Source organism: Colius striatus, chromosome 4, assembly GCF_028858725.1.
Source record: "Colius striatus isolate bColStr4 chromosome 4, bColStr4.1.hap1, whole genome shotgun sequence".
NCBI classification, from domain to species: Eukaryota; Metazoa; Chordata; class Aves; order Coliiformes; family Coliidae; genus Colius; species Colius striatus.
Window position 1 is genome coordinate 52,169,943 of NC_084762.1, and position 14,283 is coordinate 52,184,225.

A 14,283-nucleotide genomic window follows, 5' to 3' on the forward strand; every position below is an offset into this window, starting at 1 on the left:
CCCTTAGCTGTCTGTCATTGGCTTGCTCCAGTGTCCATGTATTCTGCCATGGTCATTCCCACTAGCTTCCATGCTGGGTGCTCCTCTTCCACATCTGGACTTGCCACCCCAGTGGCTGTCACTGTCACAGGCAGAGTGGAAGCCACAGTGTTGCCACCTGTGGTGGAGTGTCATTTTTGGAGGAGAGGCCCTGGTATCCGCTGGATGCAGAATTTAATCCTCTGAGTTTTGATTAGCAATTGGCAGCTTCCCAGAAAAGTCAACTTTCCACAGCAGGGCTCTTCTTCCACACCCAAGAGCATCCCAAATTCCACTCAAAGTGCAACGTGGGCACACATCGTCTCATTTTTCATCAGGAACAAGCAATGCTAGCAGGGAGCTCCTGGTGAGGAGCTCTCACATTTGGACTGTGCCACTGCTGTGAAATCACTCAGCTCCTCTGATTTTCAGTTCTGCTGGACCCATCTCCATTCCCCACTGGTCACGGGGCACAAAACTGGCACTGAGCTAGGTGCATTCAGAGCTGGGCATTTGGGGGGTCCCTTTTTTAAAGACTTAAAAATCTTAAAAGTCACCTTCTCAAATTGCCCTCATGGCCTTGGTTAGTGCAGGTTATCTGAATGACTGTCCAGAACAGGGAATAGCTTTATTTTTCTATGACTGTTTTCTGATTTAATGGCGGTCGTTGGTTTTATACTTGTTTTCACTGGTATGTCTATATTTTCCTGTATGTCAAAAACATGCAGAGTTCCAGATAGGCTTTTTTAAAATATCATATAAGGCTATTTAAGTGAATAAATAAATAAACACTACCACAATGGAGTAAGAGTGAAAGATTTCACTGATGCTATTAGGAGTAGAAATATATTTTAAGCACCACTATCAAAACATCTGTGAAAACGCTGTATAGGCACATGCACACACATAACCCACAGATAGTATGTTTTTCTTCAGATGAATGTTAAAAATGCAGGTCTATGTTTTCATTTAAGTACCTGACATATTCTTCAACTCCACATTGTACTTGGCAGATGCCAGAGCATTTTCCATTAAAATCCTTAAAATATTTCAATAGCATTTTATTTATATTTACCATTTTGAAAGCACAAAAGAGATGCCTAGGTCTTATAGGCTTCTTCCTGGAAAAGACTGCTACAAGAATAAGGCTAAACCAGTTGTAGATAATACAGTTAATCTGTTGTAAGTAATATAATTTATGTTGCTATGTATCATGTTAATGATTCTAAACCAATGTGCCCATTATATTTTTTTTCATTTACAATTTGGGATTCTGAGAATAAGAGATGCGGAGACAAGGATAACCCATGTTTTCCATGAGAGATTCATGGAAACTGAAAAATAAGGTCTTTTAATAGTTCACAATAACTGTTTTTCTTGGCTTAAGTGTAAGTTTTAAAAAATGGTGCTCATTGTTTTGCTTGTAGTTCTTTCATGCATGGACAATCATGCTGATGATGCATTTACTTCAAGAGAATTTTCCAATTGAAAAAAGTGCTCTTGAGTAGTTTAAGTACTATGAATCACCAAAACCTCATTCAAGTCCCATAAAAGCACTGGCTGCAGAAAGCAGCCCTGGAAAGAAGACTTATTGCGATTGTACTGCATGATTCAGCTGAACAGAAATATATTTTCTCAACACAGAAGTTGAAGAACCTGACAGTTCTGTAAAAATGAAGTTATAATCTGCTAGAAAGCCAGAAATTAACTCTGCTGCAGCCCCACCGTTACATCTCTCAGTTGTCCCTCACTGCCCTGAAGCAGAGATTGAAGAACTTCAGCCCTTGAAACATAGGACCTTTGTGGCATATAGTTCATTCATCATCTCTCTCTCTCTACTTTTTATTTCACTATTGTCTCCCTTCCTTCCTAATTTCCCTTGGCTTAGTCTGACTGTTGGAAGTTCTCTTTTTCTTGTTACCACTGCCTGCACCATTTGGACAGCTAGTGTTTTCTGAGTCAGTGTCTTGTGAGTATCAAAAAATGCAATCTGATTATTTCCTTTGTAATCATAATTCCACTGAAAAAACTTTGAGTCCTAAGTATTTGTCAGGGAGACATTGATGATTTTTAAGTTGTTATTCAGTTCTTACGTAGTTTTAGTTTAAGACTCTCTTTGAAAACAGGTAAAATTATTTACTCATAGTGTTCAAGCTTTCAAAACTGTAAAATGTTTAATAATTTTGAAAAGTTAAGCTATTACCTTTGACTTTTAAAAAACCAGTTATGATATAAATTAAGGTTACAAGTTTTAAAAGTAATGTAAATACGGTGACAGTTTAAAAAACTTTGATGTAGCTTTCTGTATGTTGGATAGGGAGATGTTGCCTCAAGTGAGCAAAGCAAGTATAGGGAGTTTCCTTGTGTCTGGAATTTCTGCCAGGATCAAAGGCCTTGGGCCCAGATCTGGTCACAGGCTGCTGAGCCCATATGGTGCTCCTGTAAGGGCTGAGAGGGCCACTGTGGTGACAGCCTCTTTTCTGCTTGCTGGCAGTTATGCAGCTGTAGGTTAGTTAGTGCTGGAGCCTGGGGTGGTGGGTGGCTTCCATCTTGCCCCGGTGAAAGAAAATATTTTTGCCCACTGACATCCACATAAAACATTTTCACTTTGATTGTTTTTCTAAGATACTTTGGATACAGGTTTATATGTTTAACATGAGGTAGGGGAGCTTGGTTGGAGAAGGGTAGCACAGCCGAGCCCTGTGCTTGCACACTGCCTATGGATGTGGAATATCCCATAGCTTACATCAGTTTGGTTACCACACCTTGGGAATCTGGAGCAAGAGTGCCTGAAATGTCCTGTAGCATGGAAGATACCTGGTAAAATGTGATAGTTTATCCCATAGTTTATTTTTTGATGACATCATTGATTCACAAGTGGGTTAGACTTACTGTGAGGATTAGCATTCTCGTGCTGTTCTTTGAAGTAAAACACTTTGTGAAGGTGAGGTGTAATCAAGTAGTTCACATCCTGTGATGAGCTATTAGAACAGCAACCGTAGAACTCACAGGAATAAATAAATTGTCTTTTGGCCTCTATAACTTCCTAAGCAACATGGATGACATCTTCCACATTGCCTCTAAAAAAAGAGCAAAAGTCTTGGGGGAGGTGTGGAAGGGAGGGAAGCTATATGAACCTGAATGTTTAGTACCCTCTGAAGAGAGACATAACAGAGGACAGAGTTATACCACAAAGGTATGAAATGATAAATGCTCAGTTCTAACTCAGCCTATTCCTCTTAAAGACATGCTTCCCTTAAGTAAAAGCTCTGTTCTAAATCAAGAACATTTTCTTTGATTTACAGTTAAAGCAAATCAAACTGCTATCCAGGTCCGCGCACATACAAAGGTCAAAGAGTGATTGGGTGCATCATTTGAAATATTGATCGAGCAATTGAATGTCCTTTGGAGAGACTATAAAAAAATGTTGAGAAAGGCCCCTATGCCTTGTTTAGCAAAATAGACTCCTGCAGTGGGACACACGGGTTGTAGAGCTGTGTGACAAACTTGCTTCCCCTTCCAACAGAAAGCAGATAATTAATTTTGTATTTCTGAAATGTGTCTGTTCATAGTTTGCCTGGAAACTTTAATATTGCTACAGAACAATCCAACAGCATGAAATTGGCACTTTCTCAAGGAACACCATTCTGTGCAAAATTATTTTTGTTAACCTTCTCTGGTTATTTATACACCAGAAATTTTGAAGTCACTGCTAGGACTTTTTAAAGGAGTATGGCTGAGGGAGCTGATGGCGTGCTGCCATCACACGCATAGCTCCAATTTTCTCCATATGCTACTCTGTACAACTCTGCACAACTCTGCTTACTCCTTTTTCATGACTGTCTCATCCATCATCTCCCACACTCTTCCTAGAGTTTCCACCTTGCTTGTCTCTCCAGCACTGTGCTTCACGAGGCATAGAAAGGACCTGGTGTCATTGGAGGACCAAAGAGGTGAGAGAAGACAGGATGATGAGCTGTTAGACAGAAAATTGAAGCAGATTCTGAAACTTGACTCTTCTCTCCTTTAGAGACTACCAAAGTTTGTACTGTACTGGGGACATGATCTTTCATAAATTAAATCAAAATCCAAGAAGTGATCTGCCTCAAAATTGACTTTGTTGAAATTTGAAATTTGTGGTTGTTTAGACTGAGGAGCAAACTTACTTCAGACTGCTGCAGACTGTGGCTAACCAAAGCAGAGCTGACAAGTCAATGGCAGCACTGTGGTTGTGGAGAACAAAGCAACTGTGACTGTAGTTTATCTGCAAGTGTAACCACTGATACTGTTTCTGAAATAAGGACAGTTAACACCAAGGGAGTGCTCCAAAGCTCTTCTGGAGCCATTAATCACTCACATTACAAAGCACATAGGAGTGTGTCAGTTTAAAATAATGCTGCCCAATGACTGGGAAGTTGACCAAATCTCACTTTCAGAAGAAGCTAGAGATGAAAACAAGTAATGAAATGTCTGGCAGATAAGTTACACAGGTTAAGTCTGGAAAATGATAAACCTAATGCTTATCTTTAGAAAGCAGGGACAGAAAGAGGCAGAGACTCATGGAACAAATAATTAAACTAGCTGCAAGGACAAATTGGATTTGTCAAGTACAAATTGTATTAAACCAGCCTAATTTCCTTCTATGACAGGGAAACAGGACTTGTGGATTAGGGGAGAAGGAATGAGAGTCTGTAAATCATAACTTCAGAGAGACTTTTGTCACAGTTACATGTGGAATCCCCATGAGCAAGTAAAGGAAATATAGTCTGGATATATCAGTCTAAAACTACTTCAAAAACTAAAGGGAATAATTAGCATCTCGCTGTCACGCTGGAGCGTGTTTCAAGGGAGAATGTCCCAGAGGTCTGTCACGGACTTGGTAATACTGAGTGTTGAATATTCATTAACAGTAAATTTCAGTAAAGACATTGTTGACAAAATAAAGAGCTTATTTGTTAAATTTACAGAAGACACCAAGCTCAGAGAGCTGTAAACACTTTGAAAGGCAGAATTAGGATCCAGATTATACCTGGTATTTTGGAGAAGACAATGAGATCAAAATAATGTGCAAATTCATAAGGAAAAAACATACACTTGGCAAGGAGAATCTGCAGTCTGAAATCCACAAAACTAGGAATAGCAAAACCAGCATAAAAGTCACGGAGAAGATCTGGAAGTTATACCAAATGTGAGTTTTCTTTCTCTGTTCAGTGCAGGTGTGGTATTCAGCTGGAGAATTGTGTCCAGTGTTGAACACTTTGAGCCCTTAAAGAAAGCTGCAAATAAAGATGGATCTGGCCTTTTTTTTTTTTTTTTTTGATTCTTTTCTAAAATCTTTGGCAAGATTAAAGGAACTGGGCTGAGAAATTAAAGCAGATTATCCATCTTCAAAAACATAAATGGTGGAGGGCAGGAAGAACCTCATAGATGACAACAACCTGTAAAGTTGTTGCTGCAAGGAGTCTATGTTGCATCAGGAGAGATTTGGTTTAAATATTAAGAAATGTCTAAGAGCCTCTAAGAGAGGCACTATTAAAGGTTATCTAGTCAGATGCTGGCATCTTCATTGTTAGGGTTATGATCTGGTTAGTAAATGTTGCTCAGGAAAGATCAAGTGTAGCTGAGTGGATAGATGGTCCAAGTCCCTTCCTGTTTATGATGGCTATGTATGTGATGGATTAAATATCAGCATAATAAAAGAAACTCAGAACAGTCTTCAGCCACTGTGTGCAATGATACAATTTCAGTATCAGAACATTAATGTTCTAATTTTCTCTCCTCAGCAAAGTAGAGCAGGAACTGCCACTTCGCAAAGACAATGTAGGCATCTGGCTAAGCTATTGGACCACAGAGCCCAGCAAAACAGCAGTCTTGCTCTCTATGCTGCTTACTCTGGAGCTCATGCTGGGGTGAAGAACCCTTCCCAGGAGCATCATCTCTATCCTCTGGAAGAAGAGGACGTATCAACAGCTTGGCTTCAGTCCAGCATTGTTCTGTTCTTTGCTTTTCCTGAGGCAGGAATAGAAATGTGCTTGTATGTTGCTCACCCTGTCGTGAAGGCTGTGCCAGCTTTGCAGAAGAGTGAGATACCATTCCCAATAAACTTATACTCTGTGACTTTCTCAATAACCAAAATTTTAGCAATTTTTTCTCTAAAGTCACCCTTTTTATGGGGAACATAGACATCTCCAGAGAGAATCTGAGGATGTATGAAGTCTTTCCCTGTGATTGTGGGTTATAAGCCAACTGGATTGTGAATTGAAGATAATTGGATGCACTGATATAATGAGCTAAAGATCCATGTGACAATTAATAATTCTATCTAAATAAAGTTATAATTCAATGTTTTTAGTAATGTAACACTAACTGTAACAGAAGAGAAGGATGTCTTCTCTCTCAGCTTTTCACAGGTGAGTTAAGACTAACCCTGCACATTCCTTACTGCACGCTTAGCCTCACTTTAGCAGGGCTGTTGGCAAGTACATGAATATATGCAGATGGACAGGCATGGATTTAAAAGAGGCAGTAACTGGTGTCAGTAAGGTAGAACCAACACATTGTCCTGTCATGTGACGTGGCAACAATCGCATAATGGTACGACCTTTTTGCATTTCTCTGTTTTCATTGCAGTGACAGATATGTGGACGTGCAAGTCTTCTTAAGTACAGTCAACTTCTTTCTTGAAGTCTAGGATCAATGAGCATTGAGCCCCTCTTGTCATTAAAATTGGAGGCTTTTTGACAGAGTTCCCTGCTGTCTTCTTGAGCCAGAAACATGGCAAATGTACTACACTAATAGGGATTCCTTAGGACAGAAATATCACAGCAAGAGATAAAAAAGCAGCTGAACCTTTATGGTGCCCCTGGTAGAATCATGCGACAAAAAGTTCAAAGCCTGAATTGAATTCAGGTTTTTGAAGGACCTATTTGATGACTAAAGATTTCAAGTCTTCATTAAAGCTTTCAGTAATATTCTTAACATCAAAACTCTATCAGAAAGATGAATGTATGATGGATCAATAAAAGGAATGATTTTTGCATTGCCAACTTGTTCTTTGCAGTCACACTTTAAAGATGGCGATATTTTCTGTAAATCCATGGCTTTTGAGAAATTACTTGGCCTCCACTGAGTCACTTATCTTTGCTGCTATCCTATCATTAATAATTATATATAAATAGTACAGATGCTTCTCACACAAAAGGAACCCCAATAGCATGTTAAGTCTCTCCAGGCTTTAGTTCCAATTTTCTGTCTCTTTCTGTGCTGTGTAAATAAATTTTGCTCCCTGTAAAGGCAAGGTTTAACATATAAAGGCCACAATTAAAAATGATCTGAGGTGTACACATCTGGCACTTGGACAGCATTTCAGCAAGCACAGATCTGCAGCCCACGCTGAATGGCATGTGCTAAACTCTTAATTCTGTTGTAGCTGTGATGATCTACACATAGAACAGACACAGAGTGCAGGAAGAAATCACAGAATATAGAATGCTAAGGGTTGGAAGGGACTAGAATGGTAGGGGTTGGAAGGGACCTCTAGAGATCATCTAGTCCAAGTTGCCTTCTAAGGCAGGTTCACCTTGATCAAGTCACACAGAAACACATCCAGGTGGGTCTAGAAAACCTACAGAGGAGGAGACTCCACACCCTCCCTGGGCAGCCTGTGCCAGGGCTCCCTCACTCTCACAGCAAAGAAGTTTTTCCTTATGTTTAAGTGGAACTTTTTGTGTTCCAGCTTGTGTCCATTACCCCTTGTCCTATCTCTGGAGATAACAGAAAAAAGTATCATCCCATCCTCTTGACATCTGCCTTTAATGTACTCATAAGTGTTGATGAGGGCCCTCCTTAATCTTCTCGAGGCTGAACAGCCTCAGTTCCCTCAGCCTTTCCTCATAAGGAAGATGCTCCAGTCTCCTGGTCATCCTGGTAGTCCTGTGCTGGACTCTCCCCAGAAGTTCTCTGTCCCTCTTGAACTTGGGAGCCCAGAACAGGTCACGATATAGATTGATACTTTTGTCTTTCTTGAAGCACTTGATATAGCTGGAAAACCAGCCAAGTTTTCAGGCATAAACGTCTCTGCAGATAGGAAAAGCTAGATAGCTTGTCTGTGCTTTTGGGTTTTTTTTTTTTCAGCCAAATCAGCAGGTCTAACCAGAGATATGACTTCTCCTGACAGATTTGCTCCAGTGCAGCCTGGATGGCAGGACTTGTCAGTGCTCGCTGGTGGTGTGTGCCAGGGCTGTGCTGGTTCTGCTGCAGGAGCTTCCATGGGGACCGTGGTTCCCTCATACATGGCACAAGCAGGACAAGGTATTGATGTGGCAGCAGGAGGTGAGTGGGGTGAGGAAGGGAAAAACCTCACCATTTGTCTCCACAAAGCCCACCTCTACCCTGCGACTCCCATCAGGCTTTCATTTCCCGTCAGGCACTCCACACTTCATTGCTAGTTCAGACCACATCCCTGCCATGTCTCTCCAACCTATCTTCAGCCCTATCGCTCCTCCATCTTTCCGGAAGGCTGCTCAGCACCTCAGCAGCAGTGACCATTCAGCAGCCGCCCACCCCATGTACACCTGTTAGCAGCCAGTGCTCACCACAGGTGCCAGAGATGGAAAGTGAGAAATGCCACAGCTCTTCACTGAGCACAAGTTCAAAACTCTTCTTTCAAGAGAAACAATTAATGAACCAAAGTCTCAGGCGGGAGAGAGAAATTACAGCAGAATAAATCGTAGCACTGCAAGATTGGGTCAAAAGTGCTAAGAGAGTCAACACAAAATATGAACATCCCTTAATGTTAAAAGAAAGGAATTAATATTATAAAAGGAGCCTAAGGAACTATTTTTAAAAATGGGCAAGGAATTAAGCTACCAGCTGCTTTCACAGGCTTGGTGACTTCACCTTCTGAATGGTTTGCTGAAGCTCAGAAGTACTTCAGATCATGCATTAACTAGACTGTATTTCCACAAAATGTGGCCTAAGTACCCCTTTTTTACCTCTTTAACATATATTCTCAGACTTGAACTTGTGCTAGATGTGTAACTGGGAAATTTTAAACATTAAGTCAAGCTCATAATGATGAAAATAACTAAAGTCACAAGTGAACTGGTATGTACAGAGAATCTATTGCACCTTGCAGCTACTTGCACCTGTCTTTCCATGTGCACTGGTCTGGGATCACGGTGCCTGTACAAAAGCGTGGATTTCTACAGCAAGCTGGTGTTCAGGGAGTGAGGCATTTCACAAGGTGGTGCTGGTGCTCCAGCAACCGTTTTCCCTGCGGACTGGTTTTTGTGGAGCAAAAAGTCATTCTGTGCCCAGAGAAAGAGCTTTGCCTTGCATAACCACCTCAGTGCTCTAGCTGGTGCCTAGGTCTCTTTAGTCCAAGAAGCCAAAACAATATTGCCCTCCGCTGGTCCTGAAACTAGTTTAGCTGCTAATGTGAGTTGGACAAAATCATTATCAGTACCATCAGGGGCACTTTGAAATCAAGACCCGGATTCCTGAGACGTGTTGGTGTTGCTCCATCTGTGCTAGGAGCTCTCTCTTTTCAACCTCAGCTGCAGCAGGGACAGTCATTAAGGGTAACAGCATGAGGGGGTGGTATAAGCAGTGTCACCTCCTGCAGGGACCAGTGTTCCATGAGGAATTTTTTGTTGGAGGCTCTGTTGCTCTGCACTATTCAAAGCAGATAGAAGCCACTTAGTGTGAGCTGTGGCGTTGTCCAACACAAGCCACCCTGGAGAATGGATTTGCTGTCATCGATGACATTCCCGTCAGGTAAAATCTCCAGGCCCACTAAACATTTCAGGTTTCTAAGGCTTATGATATTATGTTGAAAATCCATGTTTTCAACTACTATGTCTGCCAATTCTCACTGCTGGCTGAGGAGGTCACAAGTCCTTCTTACAAAAACGCCAGGCACAACCTGCAAGTGCCGGCGCTGGCTCCCAGGCATCCAAAGAAGCCAGCATTGCTTGAATAACCCAGCCAAACACCAGCCTCCGACAGCTCCACACTAACAGCAAGGGAGTGAACTGTTTCCCATCTCACTTTGAGGACTGTCTGAGGGCCTCGGAGGCAGCGCTGGCCTCTATAGGCCACAGATTTATTCCTTGAGAGTGTGGTGGAAAGGTGCCTGCCACTATCGGGTCTCACCTGCATGCTGGTGACAGGGAGGAAGCCTGTTAGGTGGTAGGTATTTCTGGTACAGTGAGCAGCAGTGAAATGATTAACTGCCCTGGCATTTAAGTGACCATAATTAGGCTTCCCATGAACAGCCCTTTGAGCTAAATAATAGAAATTCACACCTATCTGGGTCCTACAGCTTTTCAGCCTATTTGGGGCAGACTGAAATTAGGTGTGTAAATCTCCATGAGCACCTCCATGAGCACCTCGGGCATTCTGCAGTTGTCTTAAGGAGGTCTGGTAGTCACTGACTTGGCTTCCCTGGTTCAGTCTTTTAACCTGCTGTTCCCAGTGTCACCCCTATGAATAAAAATGTTCCTGGTTTACAAAGCATGCTTCCCGGAAAATTACTCTTCTAAGGACCCACATATCTTACTTCTGTCTGAGCCTGGCTTGATACATCTAGAATAGCTGTGGGAAATAAATCCAAGACTGCTGGGGCTCGTTGAAGTACAAAAGATTTCAATATCTATACACTTATTGTGACTTATCATACATAAGAAAAGCTTCTTTAGTTTCCATCATCAGTTTCTCTCGATGAAGTTGGAAGAGGTGCAGGGGAGCGGCTCGAGTGCCACAGGGGTTTCCTTCAGAGTTAAGGATGTAATTTTAGAACAATTTCTAATATGTCACCAGGAAAGCTTATTGGCAGAGGACTTTTTGCAGGATATTAAGAATTATGTCACCCCTTCCAGAGCTAACTGGAATCTCATGCTGGTGTGATAAATAACCCCACGGTTACCAAAAGATGGAGAGCAACCAATGTCCTTGCAAACTAGAAGAGGTCTGTTTTCCAGATGGGGAGGTAGTGAGAGCTACAGTTGTTGTTCTAATGCTGTTAATGGGTGATAGTATGCTAATTAGTCAGATTAACTAAGCGGGTGAGTCATGCACTAACCCTTCTTGAAAGAAAGTGCCCATTTTGAGATGCTAAATGAGAACATAAATGCAATCAGGCATAGAATTCGTGAAAGATAAGAAGAGAGCAGACCTGCTTGTTAATGGAGCCAGTGAAATTAATTCTGCTTTGAAAAGGGGTGCAGTTTTTCATATTCAGGGTTTGTTTTAATGGGGAAGGGTTCAAAACCTTCAGATCTATACAATGCATTTCACTCAGGTCTAAGTAGCTTTAATGACCTAACGTAACAGAGATAGTTCTGATATTCTCTGTGATGTTTTCACCTTCGGAAAGACTTTTTTTTTTTTTTAATTAGAGGCATTCAGATGTTTCAAATGAAGACAAAACTATAATATTCTGAAAAAACACAGAGCCCTCTCATCTATAATTGATGGAAAATATTAAAAATGTTTATTGTGAATGCTCAGGCTCATACACTGAAAAACTACAGCCTCCTCAAGTTTGAGAAGTCGGCATCAATGCTTACAGGGACTATAGACGTGGTCCTGCTGTCATGCTGGGAGTCCCCACTGAGGATGAGGAAAGGAGGGCTGAGTGCCCTTCTGTGGAGGAGATCTGTGCTGTTTTTTGATGTGTGTGATCCCTTCCTTTCTCAGTGGCCACGTTAAACCTATTTGACCCTTCTTCTCTTTGCCACTCATCACGGTGTAGGCATCAAGGAAAGGCAGCAGTGGTGCTAGCAGCCACTACACACTGTTTGTGATATTCTGGGTCCTGAGCTAAACACAGGTGCGGTGTGAAAGCCTGTTCTGAAGTCCCTAACATCTTTCCAAGTGCCTGACATGTCAAGAGGAGGGAGAACTGGGCCTGGCTCTGTGTAGCTGTTCAATGATCGTGCCTGTATGTGGTTTTTGCTCCTACCAGCACCTGTAGTAGCCCTTTGGGTATTGAGGGGCTCGCAGATGCACGCTGCTGGCAATGGAAGATGCAGCCATCATTTGCCAGAATGAGTCTTTTTTTCTTAAAGATTTCTGACCCAGTCTGATTTCAAGGCAGCTGCTTGGTGGTAGGACTGCTAGAAGTCCTGGCTTCACAAGTCTACCTTCCTTTCATAGAATCATAGAATCATTTTGATTGGAAACAGCCTTTAAGATGAAGTCCAATCACTAACTTCACACTGCCAAGGCCATCACTAAACCATGTCCCTCAGCACCTCATCTACGTGTCTTTTAAGTATTTCCAGGGATGGTGACTCCACCATCTCCCTTGGGCAGCCCGTTCGAGTGTTTAACAACCCTCTCAGTGAAAAAGTTCTTCCCAATGTCCAATCTCAACCTCCCCTGGCACAACTTGAGTTCATTTCCTCATGTCCTGTCACTCCTTACTGGAGAGAAAAGACCGACCCCCACCTCCACCTACAATCTCCTTTCAGGTAGTTGTAGAGACTTATCTCACTTTTCTAACCCAAAGTCTTTCCAGTGGCACTGCAACGGCCGCTGGTCTGCACCCCAAAGGTGGCTGCACTTAGATGATTGGTGAAGTGATCCCTATACATATTTGCAATCCTCTGAAGTGCCTTGAGGCTTGTGAAAGGCACTATATAAATCAATTAATAACAATATCAGAGGTCAGTCAGCCAATAAGAATACAATTTAGTTTAATGAGAGATAAATAAGACAGACAGAGAGAGAGGGGAAGGGAGCTATGAGGCTCCCTACTTGGTGCCAGGCTCTAAATATGCCAGCTCCTCGCTTTATCGCAGTGATCATCAGAAACACAGGAGATAATTGTGTCATTGCCATTTCTTAGTCCAGTGTAATATCTATTACTGGTTTTGATGTCTTACTCAGCTCTGTACCAGTACGATTTTAGGAAGAGTCTACATTATTTTCATGAAAACAAATATGAGCATGAGGAAGCATTTTTCCCTTGCGTGCAATTCCTACTAAAGAATTTACATTCTTCTAATTTACTGGTTTACTGCACCACTTAGTGCACTCCTGAGATGTGCAGAATGTCCTCGCAGTTAAGAATGTGCAGATGAAATTTACCCTTTTTGCACTGAATCACTCACTCTCCCCTTGGAAGTCACCATGCTCTTTCCTCCCTCTAAATCTCCTTTAACCACTCTAATAAATGATTATTCTGCATAGTTACAAAATGGATCCAAAATGGATGGTTGGCAGTTTATGTGGATTTTAGGATTGTTATACATTTTTGTGACCACTCTGGTGCTAAACAGGCGAATGGAAAGACATTGTTTTACATTTGAGTCTTTCTATTATGTGGGACTGTGGATGCAGGAATTAAAATTCTCTGTTGTAGCTCCAGACAAAGAAGCTGGGCTACGTCACCCTCATCAAAGCAGTCTTTGCTGAGTGGTCAGAAGACACAGGGCACATGGGGAGATAACCCCTAGCAGGGTAGGACAGGGGATGGGGGAGGCCTGCATCGCAAAACGAGGAGGTGCTTCATGTTTGTGCCACATGGGTACACAAACTGCACAGCTTGTCACAGTGTCTGTGTCCAATACAAACCTGTTGGGATGTGCTGAATGATGCCTTGGGCTGTGCAGCTTGAAGAGCTGTTTCAGAAGGTGGTAGCTCCTGCACATGTCCTTCCTGGGGGTCCAGAGGGAGCTTGTGCATCAGTGTGGGTGCTGAGAAATGTTCCAAGGCTCGGTATTACAGAAACAGCCATTAGCAGCAGAGCATGAAACATGTATCTAAAACAGAATTAAAGTAGCATGAAGTGCTCTCCGTGAGTGAGTCCATAGCTGTAGGGCAAGGCTGACTTGGGCTAAAATTTGACACAATGTGGTATTGTTCTGTGCAGAATCCGCTCACCTGGTTATTCCTAGAAACTTCTTTGTTTTTTTCAGCTGTGTCTGCATGTCTCTTCATCTGGCAGTTGCCTACATTGTGCTCTATCTGGGTACTTGTTTAGACCTCATGCCTTGTGGCTGTGGCAAAAGGAGGCAAAGGAGGAAGGGCAGACTTTCCTAAAGCCCTGTGACAGAATCCAAAGCCAAATGTAGCTGACTTCCCACATGTCAGCACTTCTGAGGTTACATCCCCCCAAAAGTTCCACTGACATTTTTGGATCCTTTCATGTGCCTCAGAACAGCAGCCTGTTCAAATCTGGAGCTGTCTGCTTCACACTTAGGTAATCCACTTGCACTTCCACTCAGATCTGGACATGAAAACATCACATCTGAAAGG